This window comes from Bubalus bubalis, chromosome 20 (genome assembly GCF_019923935.1).
Source record: "Bubalus bubalis isolate 160015118507 breed Murrah chromosome 20, NDDB_SH_1, whole genome shotgun sequence".
Taxonomy (NCBI): Eukaryota; Metazoa; Chordata; class Mammalia; order Artiodactyla; family Bovidae; genus Bubalus; species Bubalus bubalis.
Window position 1 is genome coordinate 41,374,816 of NC_059176.1, and position 16,525 is coordinate 41,391,340.

Below are 16,525 nucleotides of genomic sequence, written 5' to 3' on the forward strand. Positions count from 1 at the left end.
ACAGGAAAAATCATAGCCTTGACTAGACGAACCTTTGTTGGCAAAGTAATGTCTCTGCTTTTGAATAAACCAACTATACTTCAATCAAAAAAATAAACAATGAGTTAATAAATACTGAGACCCTGTCAACCATCCTCCAAAATAATAATAATAATATGGAGAAACAATGTACCCTTTAAACGGTTTCCCCAAAGAGTAAAACATCATACCCAGTAAACCAACATCAATCCAATTAAGACTCAGAACCTCTCCATCACTGCAAGGCTGCTTCCATGGCCCTTTCATAAACACACCACTTACCAAACCTCCCACGCCCAGTCCTTCACCTGGGGCAATTGCTAATCCACTGTATATTCTCCATTCCTATAATGTTGCTGTCAAGAATGTCATGTAAATGAACTCATATAGTAGGTAGGTAACCAGAGCTTTTTCCCACTTGGCATCATTCCCTGGAGATTCATCCTAGTTGTACATGTATCGGTCGTTTATTCATTCTGTTGCCAAGGAAATTCCACAGTGCGCATGCTCTGTTTACCTGCTGCTCAGGAACATCTGGGTGTTTTTCACTTTTGGCTACTGTGAATAAAGCTGCTGTGAACATTCTTGTACAAGTTACTGTGTGAACCTAAGTCCTGATTTTTCCAGGATAATTGCCTAGGAACATAATTACTGAGTTGTATGGCAGCTGCCTGTTTATCTCCTTAAGAAACTACCAAATGTTTCAGAGGGGCTGTTCCATCTACATTTCTGTCAGCAATATATAAATGATCCAATTTCTCTGCATCCTTCCTAACACACCTGGTGTTGTCACTGTTTTCCATTTCAGTCATTCTGATAGGTTTGCGGTAGTATCTCTTTGTAGTTTCAACCTGCATTTCCCTAGTGGCTAATGATACTGAACATCTTTTGATATATTTATTTGCTACCTGTATACCTCCTTTGGTGGAATGTCTGTTCATGCCTTTAGCCTACTGTCTAATTATTATTTTTCACTGTTAAGTTTCAAAAGTTGTTTATATATTGTAGATACTAATTCTTTGCCAATTATGTGGTTTGCAGTGTTTTCCTCCACTCTGTAGAAGCTTTCATCTCTTAACAAGGTCTTTCATAGAACAAAAGGCTTAAATTTTGATGAAGTCAAATTTATTGATTTTTCCTTTATGGATTGTGCTTTTGGTATTAAGTTCAAGCTCTCTTTGCCTAGCTCTAAATCCTGAAGATTTTCTATTATAATTTTTTCTTAAAAGTTTAGTTTTACACTTTACATTTTTAAAAAATATAGTTTCAATTATAGATGAGTTATTTTGATTTATATATATGTATGTATATATAGGCTTCCCTGGTGGCTCAGCTGGTAAAGAATCCACCTACAATGCAGGATACCTGGGTTCGCTTCCTGGGTTGGGACCCCTGGAGAAGGGAACAGCTACCCACTCCAGTATTCTGGCCTGGAGAATTCATATAGTCCATGGTGTCACAAAGAGTCGAACACAACTGAGAGACTTTCACTTTCTTTCCTTCATATATATATAAAGTTTAGGTCCAGGTGCAACTAACAGATGTCTAGTTCCTCTAGAACTTTTATTGAAAAGGTTATTCTCCCTCCATTGAATTCCTCAGCACTTTTGAAAAAATCAGTTTGGCATATCTGTGTGGGTCTATTTCTAGGTTCTCTTCTTCTGTTCCACTGATCCGTGTGTCTATCCCACCACCAATACCACAGGGTCTTGACTACTTTAGCTGTATAATGTCTTGACACAGGATAGACTGATTCTTTCCAATTTATTTACTTCTTCTCAAAATTGTTTCAGCTCTCCTAGTTCTGTCATCTTTCCATAAATCTTAGAATATCTGTAAATACAAAAACCTCCAGAAATTTGGATAGAAATTACATTTAACCAATACATCAATTTGGAGAGAGCTGGTATCTTTACCATATTGCATCTTCCAATCCATGAGTATGGTATATCTCACCATTTATGCAGAGCTTCTCTCGAGTCTATTATTGGTGTTTTGTAGTTTTCTGCATACAAGTCCTGTACATGTTTTGTTAAATATACACTTAAGTTTTTCAGTATAGCAAATGATATTGTATTTTCAATGTTGGCATCCATGTGTTTATTAATATTATAAAGAAATACAATTGATTTTTGTATGCTGATCTTTTTGTGGGTTTGAAGGATGCATTTATTCTATCATTTGAGGGGTACATTTCTTGGGTTTTTTTTACATAGATAAGCATAGCATCTACAAATAGGGAAATTTCCAGTTCTTCCTTTTAGATGTGTATAATTTTTACTTCCTTCCATTGCACTGGCTAGAACTTCATTACTGTGCTGAATGAGTAGTGAAATGGGCATTCTTGCCTTATTACAGGAGAAATTATAGGTTAATTTCCTTTGAAGGGCTGTATCCAGGGTTTCAATTAAGTATTGTGTATGGTATTAGTTGTATGGTTTTGTAAATGGTCTCTACCCAGCAGAGAATGTTCTCTTTGTTTTCTGAGAGTTTTAAAATCACAAATGTGTGCTGCATTGTGTCAAATGCTTTTCTGCATCAATTGATATGATCGTTTTTCTCTCTCAGCCTGTTTATATTGGGTATTGAAAGTGAAAGTCACTCAGTCATGTCCAACTCTTTGCGACACCAGGGACTATACAGTCCATGGAATTCTCCAGGCCAGAATACTGGAGTGGGTAGCCTTTCCCTTCTCCAGGGGATCTTCCCAACCCAGGGATCAAACCCAGGTGTCCTACACTGCAGGCAGATTCTTTACCAGCTGAGCCACAAGGGAAGCCCATATTGGGCATTACATTGATTGAATTTTTAATACTGAACTAGTCTTCTATCCTTGGACTAAACACTATTTGGTCACAATTTACAGTTGCCTTTTTATATACTGCTGAATTCCATTTGCTAATACTTTGTTAAGAATTTTTGTATCTATATTAAAAAGGGATATGAGTCTGCAATTTCCCCGTTTTTGTATTGTCTTAGTCTGCTTTTGCTATTTGGGTAATATTGGCTTCATACAATGAGTTGGGATGTGTTCCCTCTGCTTCTATATTTGGAAAGATTTATGTAGAATGTTTATTCTTTAAACACTTGGTAGAGTCTTATAATGAAACCATCTATTCCTGTCATTTCTTTCTTGGAAATTTTTAAATAAAGAAACAAAAATGCCTGGAACTGAAAAGCAATTAGAGCAAGGTTCAAGATATAATATTAATATACAAAAAATCAATTGCTTTCTTATATACAAGTGATAAACTATTGAAATTAGAATTCAAAATAGCACCGTAAGTGAAACACATTAGCACCAAAAAATGAAATACAGTACTCAGACATATATCTAACAAAATATGTACAAGATATATAAGTGGAAAATTACACATCTTTAATGTAAGAGGGGCTTCTCAGATGGCACTAGTGGTAATTAAAGAGCCCACCTGCCAATGCAGGAGACATAAGAGACCCAGGTTCAGTCCCTGCATTGGGAAGATCTCCTGGATCAGAGCATGGCAACCCACTCCAGTAGTCTTGCCTGAAGAATCCCATGGACAGAGTTGCCTGGTGGGCTACAGTCCATGAGGTAGCAAAGAATGAGACATGACTGAAGCAACTTAGCACACACGCACAATGAAAGAAATAAAAGAAGACTAAATAAAGGGAGAGGTATTCCATGTTCATGTATAGGAAGACTTAACTTGAAGGAAGAACTATGGATAGAAGTTTATAATACTGTACAGGAGGTGGTGACCAAAACCATCCCAAAGAAAAAGAAATTCAAGAAGGCAAAGTGGTTCTCTGAGGAAGCCTCACAAATAGCTGAGAAAAGAAGAGAAGTGAAAGGTAAGGGAGAAAGGCAAAAATAAACTCAACTAAATGCAGAGTTCCAAAGAATAGCAAAGAGAGGTGAGAAGGCCTTTTTAAATGTACAATACAAAGAAAAGGAGGAAAACAATAGAATGGAGAAAACTGTGGAGATACCAAGGGAAAATGAAATGGAGGTGATAGAATTCCAGCTGCGCTATTCAAAATCCTAAAAGATGACATTGTTCTAGTATTTCATGCAATATGTCAGCAAATTTGGAAAACTCAGTAGTGGCCACAGGACTAGAAAAGGTCAATTTTCATTCCAATCCTAAAGAAAGGTAATGCCAAAGAATGTTCAAATTACCGTACAATTGCACTCAATTCACATGCTAGCAAGGTTATGCTCAAAATCCTTCAAAAGCTAGGTTTCGGCAGTACGTGAACTGAGAACTTCCAGGTGTACAAACTTCCAGGTGTAGAAAAGGAGGAGGAATCACAGATCAAATTGTCAACATTCAATGGTTCATAGAGAAAGCAAGAGAATTCCAGAAAAATATCTACTTCTCCTCCATTGACTATGGTAAAGCCTTTGACTGTGTGGACACAACAAATTGTGGAAAATTCTGAAAGAGATGGGAATACCAGACCACCTTATCTACCTCCAGAGAAACCTGTATCTAGGTCAAGAAGCAACAATTAGAACTGAACATGGAACAGACTGGTTCAAAATTGGGAAAGGAGCACTTCAAGGCTGTATATTGTCACCCTGCTTATTTAACTTATATTCAGAGTGCATCATGTGAAATGCTGGGCTGGATGAAGCACAAGCTAGAATCAAGATTGCTGGGAGAAATATCAATAACCTCAGATACACAGATGATACCACTCAAATGGCAGAAAGTGAAGAGGAACTAAAAAGAGGCTCTTGATGAGGATTAAACAGTAGAGTGAAAAAGCTGGCTTAAAACTCAAAACATTCAAAAAACTAAGATCATGGCATCCAGTTCCATCACTTCATGGCAAATAGATGGGAAAAAATGGAAACAGTGACAGATTTTATTTTCTTGGGCTCCAAAATCACTGTGAACAGTGACTGCAGCCATGATATTAGAAGACGTTCTCCTTGGAAGAAAAGCTATGACAAACCTAGACAGCATATTAAAAAGCAGACATCACTTTGCCAACAAAGTTCTGTACAGTCAAAGCTATGTTTTTCCCAGTAGTCACATACAGATGGGAACGCTGGACCAAAAGAAGGCTCTATGCCAGAGAATCGATGCTTTTGAATTGTGGTGCTGGAGAAGACTGTGAGAGTCCCTTGGATAGCAAGGAGATCAAACTAGTCAATACTAAAAGAAATCAGTCCTGAATATTCATTGGAAGGACTGATGCTGAAGCTCCAATACTTTGGCCACCTGATGTAAACAGCCAACTCATTGGAAAAGACCCTGATGCTCGGAAAGATTGAAGGCAGGAGGAAAAGAGGGTGGCAGAGGACGAGATGGTTAAATAGCATCACCGACTCAATGGACATGAGTTTGAGCAAACTTCGGAAGACAATGAAGGACAAGGAAGAAAGTGTCCACAGGGTCACAGAGTTGGACATGACTGAGTGGCTCAACAACAACAACAAATGTTGTTAAGATGTTAATTCTTTTCAATTATAGCTGATGTGTAGATACAACACAAATCCCAATCAAAATCCTAGCGAGGTATTTTGTGAACATTTATACAGAAAGCAAAGGGTCTAGAATAGCCAGTAAAATATTGAAGAAAACGAACAGAGTCAAAGGACTGCCACTATCCAATTTCAAGATTTACTCTCAGGCTATATTGTCAACGTAGTATGGTACTGGTGAAAGAACAGGCAAATAAATCAATGGAACAGAATAGAGAACTCAGAAACAAATACACACAAATACAGTCCAACTGTTCTTGACAAAGAGTAGTAAAGGCAATTCAATGAAGAAGGGAAAGTCTTTTCAACAAATAGTGTTAGGTAAACTAGATACATGCAAATAAATAAAATAATCTAGACACAGACCTTATATCCTTAATAAAATTAACTCAAAATAATCTGACTTAAATGTAAAACACAAAACTATGAAATTTCTGGTGGGCAACAGTCCATGGGGTTGCAAAGAGTCAGACATGACTGAATGACTAAGCACAACAACACAACATAAAACTTCTATGCTACAACATGAGAGAAAATGTCTGTGAATGGCATTATTAAGAGAACAAAAAGATAAGCTGGAGACTAGGAGAAAATATTTGTAAAACGTAACATAAGAGAATTGTATCTAAAATATACAAAGCATTCTTCAAACTCAACAAAAAGAAAACAACCAAACTGTTTGCCAAAAAGGGGGCAAAAAACAAATCAGAATAAGCACTTCACAAAAGAAGGTATACTTACAGCAAATAAGCATATGTAAAGATGCTCATCATCACATATGGTTAATTAATTTCAAATTAAAATGACAGTGAGGTACGACTACACACCTATAAGAATGGCCCAACTCCAAAACACTGACAATATCAAATGCTGATGGGGATGTGGAACACAGAGAAGTCTCATTCATTGCTGGTGGTATGCAAACTGGCACAGGCATTTTGGAAGGCAGGCTGGCAATTTCTTAGGAAGCTCAACAGTCTTATCATTCAATCCAGCAGTTACACCTCTTGGTATTTACCCAAATAAACTGAAAGGATCTCCACACGAAATGAGATTCCCTGGTGGCTCAGATGGTTAAGAATGTGCCTGCAATGCAGGAGTTCAATCTCTGGGTTGGAAAGATCCCCTAGAGATGGAAATGGCAACCCACTCCAGTATTCTGGCCTGGGAAATCCTATGGGCAGAGGAGCCTGGTGGGCTACAGTCCATGGGGACACAATTTAGCACTAAACAACAACAACAGGAATTGTGGAACAGCTGCAACAAAGATGAGTATTTTATTTTAAATCTCTTATAAAATTTCATGGAGAAGGAAATGGCAACCCACTCCAGTAGTCTTGCCTGGAGAATCCCATGAACAGAGGAGCCTGATGGGCTACAGTCCATGGGGTCACAAAGAGTCAGACATGACCAACACTACTTTCTTTCCACATGAAAACCTGTATACAGGTGTCTTTGGAAGCTTCATTCATAATTGCCAAGACTTAGAAACAACTGTTTCCTTCAGTAGTACATCAATGGATATATCAATAGTGGTACATCCATATAATGAAATATTACTCACCACTAAAAATAAATGAGCTATCAAGAATGAAAAGATATGGAGGAAATGTCAATGCACATTGCACTAAGTGAAAGAAGCCAATCTGAAAAGGCTACATACTGTATGATTCTTTTGGAATGTATGATATTTTGGAAAAGGCAAAACTATGCCTTTTAAAAAATATACTTTTATCTTTAGATCAGTTTTAGATATTGATATTTTGGATATGATATTTTGGAACCATATGATATTTTGGAAAAGGCAAAACTATGCCTTTTAAAAAATATACTTTTATCTTTAGATCAGTTTTAGATCCACAGAGCACAAAGTATAGAGTTTCCATACAGGACCTTCTCACACACACTCAGTTTCCCCACCATGAACACCTCACACCAGAGTGGCACATTTGTTATGATGAACCTACACTGATGCATTATTATCATCCAAAGTCCATCATTTACATTAAGATTCACTCTTGGCTAGTACATTCCATGGGTTTGGACAAATGTATCATGACATGTATCCTCATTACAATACCAGACAGAATAGTCTCACTGCCCTAAAAGTTCTCTGTGCTCCAACTTATGATCAGGAACCGAGGTTATTTATCACTGTAGAAAGACGATACCCTGCCCCTCTTTCCCTCTGGTAATCATAAGTTTGTTTTCTATGTCTGTGAATCTATTTTTGTTTTGCTAATAAGGAGGGATAAATTAGGAATTTAGGATTAACAGGTATGCACTACCATATATAAAACAGACAACCAGGAGTTCCCTGGTGATCCAGTGGCTAAGACTCTGGGAACTAGATTCCATGTGCTGCAAGTAAGACCTGGTACAACCAGATAAATAAATACATTTTAAAAAACAGATAACCAACAAGAACCTACGGTACAATACAGGAAACTGCATTCAATATCTTGTAATAACCTAATACAGAAAAGAATCTAAAAAGAATATATATATATAACTGAATCACTATGCTCTACACATGAAACTAATATGACACTGCAAATCAACTGTACTTCAATTTAAAAAGGGAGGGGGCTACTCTTTACATATGTTACAAGTCTCCAAGAGCACATATTACTGTTCTGCTTCCAAGGTGAATGTGTCGCACACATTCCAAGCCAAATGTGCAACACAGCAACGATCCTAATTCTATTGTGGAGTTCAGATGCAACACTGTGGCATAAAGCCCATGGAAAGGTTAAGACAATTTACTGAGGATTTCAGGATATTAATTAGCTTTTTGTGACTTGGTGACTTGGTCCTTAAACAAATCTGAGGCTCAATAGCTTTACTTTATTACTATTAAGAAAGCCTTCTTCAGCAATCAGTGCAAAGAAATAGAGGAAAACAACAGAATGGGAAAGACTAGGGATCTCTTCAAGAAAATCAGAGATACCAAAGGAACATTTCATGCAAAGATGGGCTCGATAAAGGACAGAAATGGTATGGACCTAACAGAAGCAGAAGATATTAAGAAGAGATGGCAAGAATACACAGAAGAACTGTACAAAAAAGATCTTCATGACCCAGATAATCACGATGGTGTGATCACTAACCTAGAGCCAGACGTCCTGGAATGTGAAGTCAAGTGGGCCTTAGAAAGCATCACTATGAACAAAGCTAGTGGAGGTGATGGAATTCCAGTTGAACTATTCCAAATCCTGAAAGATGATGCTGTGGAAGTGCTGCACTCAATATGCCAGCAAATTTGGAAAACTCAGCAGTGGCCACAGGACTGGAAAAGGTCAGTTTTCATTCCAATCCCTAAGAAAGGCAATGCCAAAGAACGCTCAAACTACCGCACAATTACACTCATCTCACACGCTAGTAAAGTAATGCTCAAAATTCTCCAAGCCAGGCTTCAGCAATATGTGAACCGTGAACTTCCTGATGTTCAAGCTGGTTTTATAAAAGGCAGAGGAACCAGAGATCAAATTGCCAACATCCGCTGGATCATGGAAAAAGCAAGAGAGTTCCAGAAAAGCATCTATTTCTGCTGTATTGACTATGCCAAAGCCTTTGACTGTGTGGATCACAATAAACTGTGGAAAATTCTGAAAGAGATGGGAATACCAGACCACCTGATATGCCTCTTGAGAAATCTGTATGCAGGTCAGGAAGCAGCAGTTAGAACTGGACATGGAACAACAGAATGGTTCCAGATAGGAAAAGGAGTTCGTCAAGGCTGTATATTGTCACCCTGTTTATTTAACTTATATGCAGAGTACATCATGAGAAACGCTGGACTGGAAGAAACGCAAGCTGGAATCAAGACTGCCAGGAGAAATATCAATAACCTCAGATATGCAGATGACACCACCCTTATGGCAGAAAGTGAAGAGGAACTCAAAAGCCTCTTGATGAAAGTGAAAGTGGAGAGTGAAAAAGTTGGTTTAAAGCTCAACATTCAGAAAACGAAGATTATGGCATCTGGTCCCACCACTTCATGGGAAATAAATGGGGAAACAGTGGAAACAGTGTCAGACTTTATTTTTCTGGGCTCCAAAATCACTACAGATGGTGACTGCAGCCATGAAATTAAAAGACACTTACTCCTTGGAAGGAAAGTTATGACCAACCTAGATAGCATATTCAAAAGCAGAGACATCACTTTGCCAACAAAGGTCCGTCTAGTCAAGGCTATGGTTTTTCCTATGGTCATGTATGGATGTGAGAGTTGGACTGTGAAGAAGGCTGAGTGCCGAAGAATTGATGCTTTTGAACTGTGGTGTTGGAGAAGACTCTTGAGAGTCCCTTGGACTGCAAGGAGATCCAACCAGTCCATTCTGAAGGAGATCAGCCCTGGGATTTCTTTGGAAGGAATGATGCTGAAGCTGAAACTCCAGTACTTTAGCCACCTTATGCAAAGAGTTGACTCATTGGAAAAGACTCTGATGCTGGGAGGGATTGGGGGCAGGAGGAGAAGGGGACGACAGAGGATGAGATGGCTGGATGGCATCACTGACTCGATGGACGTGAGTCTCAGTGAACTCCGGGAGTTGGTGATGGACAGGGAGGCCTGGCGTGCTGCGATTCATGGGGTCGCAAAGAGTCGGACACGACTGAGCAACTGATGTGATCTGATCTGATCTGATTATTATTATTCTAGACTGAAGCAATGTCAGTCACCCTGCATATCAGGATCCCCACTAGCATGGGTCCTTCAGAGTCCCTAGAAGGGATCCTAGCCATGGTCACATGGTTTCACGTTTTATAAAATTTTGAAGACTAAGGGATTTTAATTGGAATTGCTTTGAGCAGTTTCTTTTTCCACTCTGATTTCCCCTCCATTACTGGGTGGTTTGGCAGTGGCTGTAGACATTTTGGGGTAGCTACAGATCTGAAGAGAAAGTGAGCTGGGGATACACTGAGTCCTGTGAGAAATATTTATGTGATTCCCCATGACTTCCGTGTATAATTAAGTTATTGGAAGTCATCTGGTATAGTAATGTCTTCCAAAAATTTGCTTACTGCCCACTGTGTCAACTCACCTGACAAGTGACAAGAAAATACTAATTGAATAACGAATGTCATCAATTGAAAGAATACTTCAGATTATCCACGGCACAAGAAAACTTGAAATGCCTTGTAATCTTACAGCTCACATGACAGGTACTTGATAAAGATTTTCTCAAATTGGAAATGACCCAGAATTTTACATGAGATTTCATTAATGACAAGCCGTAAAGTTGAAAAATAACTTTTCTAAACTCTCAATAAGAAAATAAAATTTTAATCAACAGTGCTAAAGGAAAGCTTCATTTATCTTTCAATTCTCTTTAAGAAAATGCCATTGCAAAGTTACTATAAAAAACATTTATAAGAAATAAGAATCCTAGAGGTATGTTGAAAGGAAAGTGTTAGTTGCTCAGTTGTGTACAACTCTTTGTGACCCCATGGACTGTGGCGTGCCAGGCTCCTCTCTCTAGCGAATCTCCCAGGCAAGAATACTGTAGTGGGTTGCCATTTCTTCTTCCAGGGGATCTTCCTGACCCAGGGATTGAACCCAGTCTCTTATATCTGCTGCATTGGTGGGCAGGTTCTTTACCATCTGAGCCACCAGGGAAGCCCAGAGGTATGTTAGGATATAAAATCATTTTTTTTAATTGTTATTTTTCAGAATATGTTTGAGGTTTAAATTTTGTATTTTCTTGTATTTCTTCTATTTTTTCTCATTAAATTTTCAACCTGAGTACTTAGTTTTGTTCACATAATTCTATGTTCTTCTTCATAAAGGGGACTCACAATTAGATAAATGAGTCATGCTTCTGATCTATGAACTCCCACAGAACCATGACATTTGGCTCAGGTGGGCCAGGGCTTACTGGTGGATCTAAGTCTCACAGATCCTTCAAGAAAAGTGAAGAATTCTGCTCTGGCTGAGCTCCCAGAACCTGAGAACTGGACTTGCCGACCCAACGCTGCCCTGCCTCCACAATCCTGGGGAGGAGGCACCTCCACTGCCTTGCCCTGCCCCAGACACACTCCACCCAGGCACCTCCTTGCCTCAGTCACACACATGTGGTGTCTTATGGGAGAGAAAGTCAGTGTGGAAGGTAGGATTCACGATGCAGGGGATGGTGAGAGTGCCAGGAGGTGCTGAAAAGACTGTGGGCATCCACAGTGACCAATGTCCACTACACCTGCTGCAGGACAAGGATCCTCGAGGCTCCAGGTGCAGACAGGTAATAAACAGCAGGCCCCAAGTCCCAGGACTCCCTGGGAGTCTTGTTTAGACACAAGTTTAGACTTGTGTCTAAACACCAAAAGGAGAGTGTAAGGAAGGCTCTGCTCACAGGTGCCCTGAACAGTTCTGGGACTGAGTCTCCTGAGAAGGGAGGGGCCCTGACCCCCTTAACTGGCTTGTTCATAGGAAGCAGTACCAAGGCTGACCCTGGGGCCCTGGGAGGGACAATCCCCTGCTGCTGCCTCAGGAATTCTGAGTCTCTGGGTAAGTCTCATCACATTAGCAAAAAAGAGAAGGGGAGTTTAACAACCTAAAAATATAGTATATGCTGAACAGTTTCTTCTTCCCTCACCCACATAGTCACAGAATGTAAATTAAGATGTTTAGTTTCTAAATTTGTATGTATCAACAGGATCAAAAAAAAAAAAAAAGAAAGGGTAACTACTATTTCAAAACATAATCCTCTAGTAGATGAAATGTAAACTATTTGTTAGGAACACTACTTCTGTAATCCAGTATGGGGAAAGGTGTCCTGAGGATAGACAACAGTAACAATTATTTCATATATAAAGACCACAAGGAGGCCCACAAAGACAGCACAGGAAGATTCTGAACCCACCTCCTCCCAGAGACACAGCCAGAAGTGGGACAGCGTCCTCTGAAAAAGAGCCAAACACCCACCCCTGGACCTTCCAGCAGCCCCACTAAAGCTGGCAGCCACGCACAGACAACACAGGTGACTCCAGACTGTCTGTCTCTGGTGGCAGGGCACTTGCGCCCCTGGGTCCCGTGGGACTGTAAAAATCAGGGAGATGCTTCACTGCAGGCTTCCTCCCCAGAGCAGCATATGGATGGCAGACTAAGACATACCCCATCTTCCTGCAGAAAAAGCCTGTGCACTTGTTCTGGAACTTCAGCCTGAGGGCAGGGTCCCAAACAGGCAGGGGCCCCATCCTCATGCTCTGGTTTCACCAGTAACTAATGAGCTAACCTAACAACATGGTTTCCTCTATAATTGACAACACAACCTCCTCCCTGGAGTGAGGACTAATGCCACACCATGCTGGCTTGTCGTGTCCCTCGAGGACCCGCTTCAGACATGTACACTCCCTCTTCCATTAAACCACTGATGTCTCTTTTGCTGGCTCCAGCTCTTTCTTCAGCCTTGTAGCTGGGCAAGTGCAGGCCTTGTAGGGGTGTGGGGTGCTGCCCAACACTCACTTGGCTGGAGCCCCAGTTTTTGCACTGTCACCCAGAGGACAGCTCCAGATCACCTGGTCTGCAGGCCAGCAGGTTTATGGGTTTACAGCTGCTGTCCCACAGGACTGTATACATGTGCATTCCTTAAAAAACTGGAAATAGTTTGCCATACGACCCAGCAATCCCACTGCTGGGCATACACACCAAGGAAACCAAATTGAAAGAGACACGTGTACCCCTATGTTCATTGAAGCACTATTTATAATAGCCAGGACATGGAAGCAACCTAGATGTCCATCAGCAGACAAATGGATAAGAAAGCTGTGGTACATATACACAATGGAATATTATTCAGCTATAAAAAAGAACGCATTTGAGTCAGTTCTAATGAGATGGATGAAGCTGGAGCCTATTATACAGAGTGAAGTAAGTCAGAAATAAAAACACCAATACAGTATATTAATGCATATATATGGAATTTAGAAAAATGATAATGACGACCCTATATGCAAGACAGCAAAAGAGACACAGATGTAAAGAAGAGACTTCTGGACTCTGGGAGAAGGCAAGGGTGGGATGATTTGAGAAAATAGCATTAAAATATGTATATTACCATATGTGAAATAGATGACCAGTCCAAGTTCAATGCATGAAACAGGGCACTCAAAGCCAGTGCACTGGGACAACCCAGAGGGGTGGGATGGGGAGGGAGGTAGGAGCGGAGTTTGGCAGGGAGGTAGGAGCGGAGTTTGGCATGGGGGGACACATGTACACCTGTGGCTGATTTATGTCAGTGTATGGCAAAAACTATCACAATATTAGCCTCCAATAAAAAGAAATTTAAAAAAAAAGACACAGCACTCTTTAAAAAAAAAGTTCTCATTCCACGATAAAATATTGTATCTATAGGTGGTGTTAACTAGACGTACTATGGTGATCATTTTGCAAGTTTGCATTTTATATATATATATATATATATATATATGGAATCATTATGTTGTATGCCTGAAACTAATACTGTTTTGTGTCGATCATGTCTCGAAAAAAATAAAGTTAAAAAGGAAGAAAGGTCTTTGGAGGCCAAGTGTGGCCTGCAGGGACATTGGGAACAGCTGAGGAGGCACCTAGTGAGCGTGCTCTCGAGGGAAATACAGGGCAAGGCAGGAGTCAGGGGGGACTGGCATGATGCCCCCACCCAGAATCATCCATCCTATGGGCTGAGAGAAGGGCCCCAGGTCCTCCCACCCATGGGCACAGGTGAAAATCCATCGCGTTTGAAGAAAGAAAAGCAAAATCCATCTGCCTCGGAGAGAAAAGGGGAAGACCCATCACTGCTGTAGGAGTAAAAGGGTCTACTACCGCGGAAAAACGGGAAACCATGTGGGCCTGGGACCCAAGACCAACACCAGGCGGAGGAAGGGGGCGGGGGTCCTTGTCCAGAATAAACACAGACACAAGGCAGATGTACACTGTGCAGCAAAGAGGGGCGGGGAGTCCCTCACTGAGATTCAGGAGCAGGTCAGCACAGGAACCCTCGTGTCACCATAAGCCCTGTGCTGAGGACCAGACAGTAACCCTCCACCCCTGCTGCAGGGGCAAGAGTCTAGAAGAAGCTCCTCGGCTGCACAGAAACGCAGGGGCAGCTGCAGGTGAAGGGAACACCAGAATCACTGATGAAACCACCTGGCACCCCCACCCCCGTAAGCACAAGGGAGATGCACCCACATTCAGAGAGAGCAGATGCCTTAGCTACACAGACAGCAGCAGTGAAACAATAAGGCCCAAATGCTGCTCAACCCCTAACGATACGGACTCAGCATCACACATTAAACGCCAGACAGAAGAGGCATGCTAATGAGCAGGTGAAAATATAGTTTACCTCAGTCTTCTGTACTATCCTTGTATACACAATGTTTGGCATACAATAATAAAAAAATTATAATTTCCAAAAAGAACTAAGAGAAAACAATCTAGAGATAAAGTAATCAATGGAAATAGATTTGCTGGCCCAGGCAGTTGAAACTGTCAAACAGGAATTTTAAAATAACTGTAATTAATATGTTGGTGCACCTAGTGGAAAAGGAGGCAACAAGCATGAATAGGTAGGAAATTTCACCAGCGAGATGAAAACTATGAGAAGGAGTAAAAGAGAAATGCTAAGAATAAACTATATGATGTCACAAATGGAAAATTCTTGTGACAGACCAGTAAGAATAGAATGAATATAGCTTTGGAAATTCAACAAACCTGAGGATGGGTCAATGGAAATCATATGACTTCAAACACAAGGATAAAAAAGTGGCAAAAGCGAGTCAGAGCACTCCAGGGCTATAGGAACCGCCAGACAGTCTAACATATATGTACTTGGAATGACAGAAGAAAACTTAGAATTGGAAGAGAAGAACTATTTGAGGAAGATAATTTTAGTCGAGAATTTTCCAGGGACTTCCCTGGTGGTCTAAGGACTCTGGGATCCCAATGCAGGGGCCTGGGTTCAATCCCTGGTCAGGGAACTAGATCCCGCAACTAAGAGTTTGCATGCTGCAATTAAAAGATCCTGCATGCCACAATAAAGATCGAGGATCCTGGGTGCCACAACTGAGACCTGGAGTGGCCAAAGAAGTAAATTTTTTTTAAAGAAGAATTTTCCAAAAATAAGAATAAACATTAAACCACAGATCCAAGAATTCAGAGAACACTAAAAAGAATAAATACCAAAAACAGACACCACCACAAAAAGAAGCCCACATACACCTATAGACATCATAGTTACACTGCTGAGAGATGAAAAGCTGTACAATGTGATGAAGAGAATTCACACTGCTTATGTTACATATGGGGCTTCCTGGTGACTCAGCAGGAAAGAATCCGCTTGCAATGCAGGAGTCATGGGAAACTTGGGTTCGATCCCTGGGTCAGGAAGATCCGCTGGAGAAGGGAATGGCTACCCACTCCAGCATTCTTCCCTGGAGAATCCCATGGACAGAGAAGCCTGGTGGGCTACAGTCCATGAGGTCACAAAGAGTCGGACACGACTGAGCGACTGAGCACCCGTGCACTCATGTTAACTATAAAAGCTGCTGAGAGATTACATCCTAAGGGTCATCAACTACAAGGAAAAACTTTTCCTTTTCTTTAATTCTGTGTGTGTGTGTGTATGTATATATATATATATATATATATATATATATATATATATATATATATGATATGATGCATATTCACTAAACTTACTGTGATAATCAAGTCATGATTTAAGTCCAATCATTCCATATACCTTAAACTTATACAGTGCTTTGTGTCTATTATATTTCAGTAAAACTAGAGGAAAAAAAACTTTTTTGAAGAAAAAAGCTTTAAGGCAGCCAGAGGAAAGAGTACTTTATACACAGAAGAGCAAACACAAGATGTACAAGACACTTTTTTAAAGAAGGCAGACTTTGAGTTCATGAGGCAGAAGGAGGATGGGAGGGACCCCTTCCTAGGGGAAGACTGGGATGTTGAGACTCGTAGGGTCACGGGCACCAAGAAGATGCAGAAGATTTATCACCCAGGGGGTTTCCTGAGGAGAGAGGGGTAGGGGCTGCCAG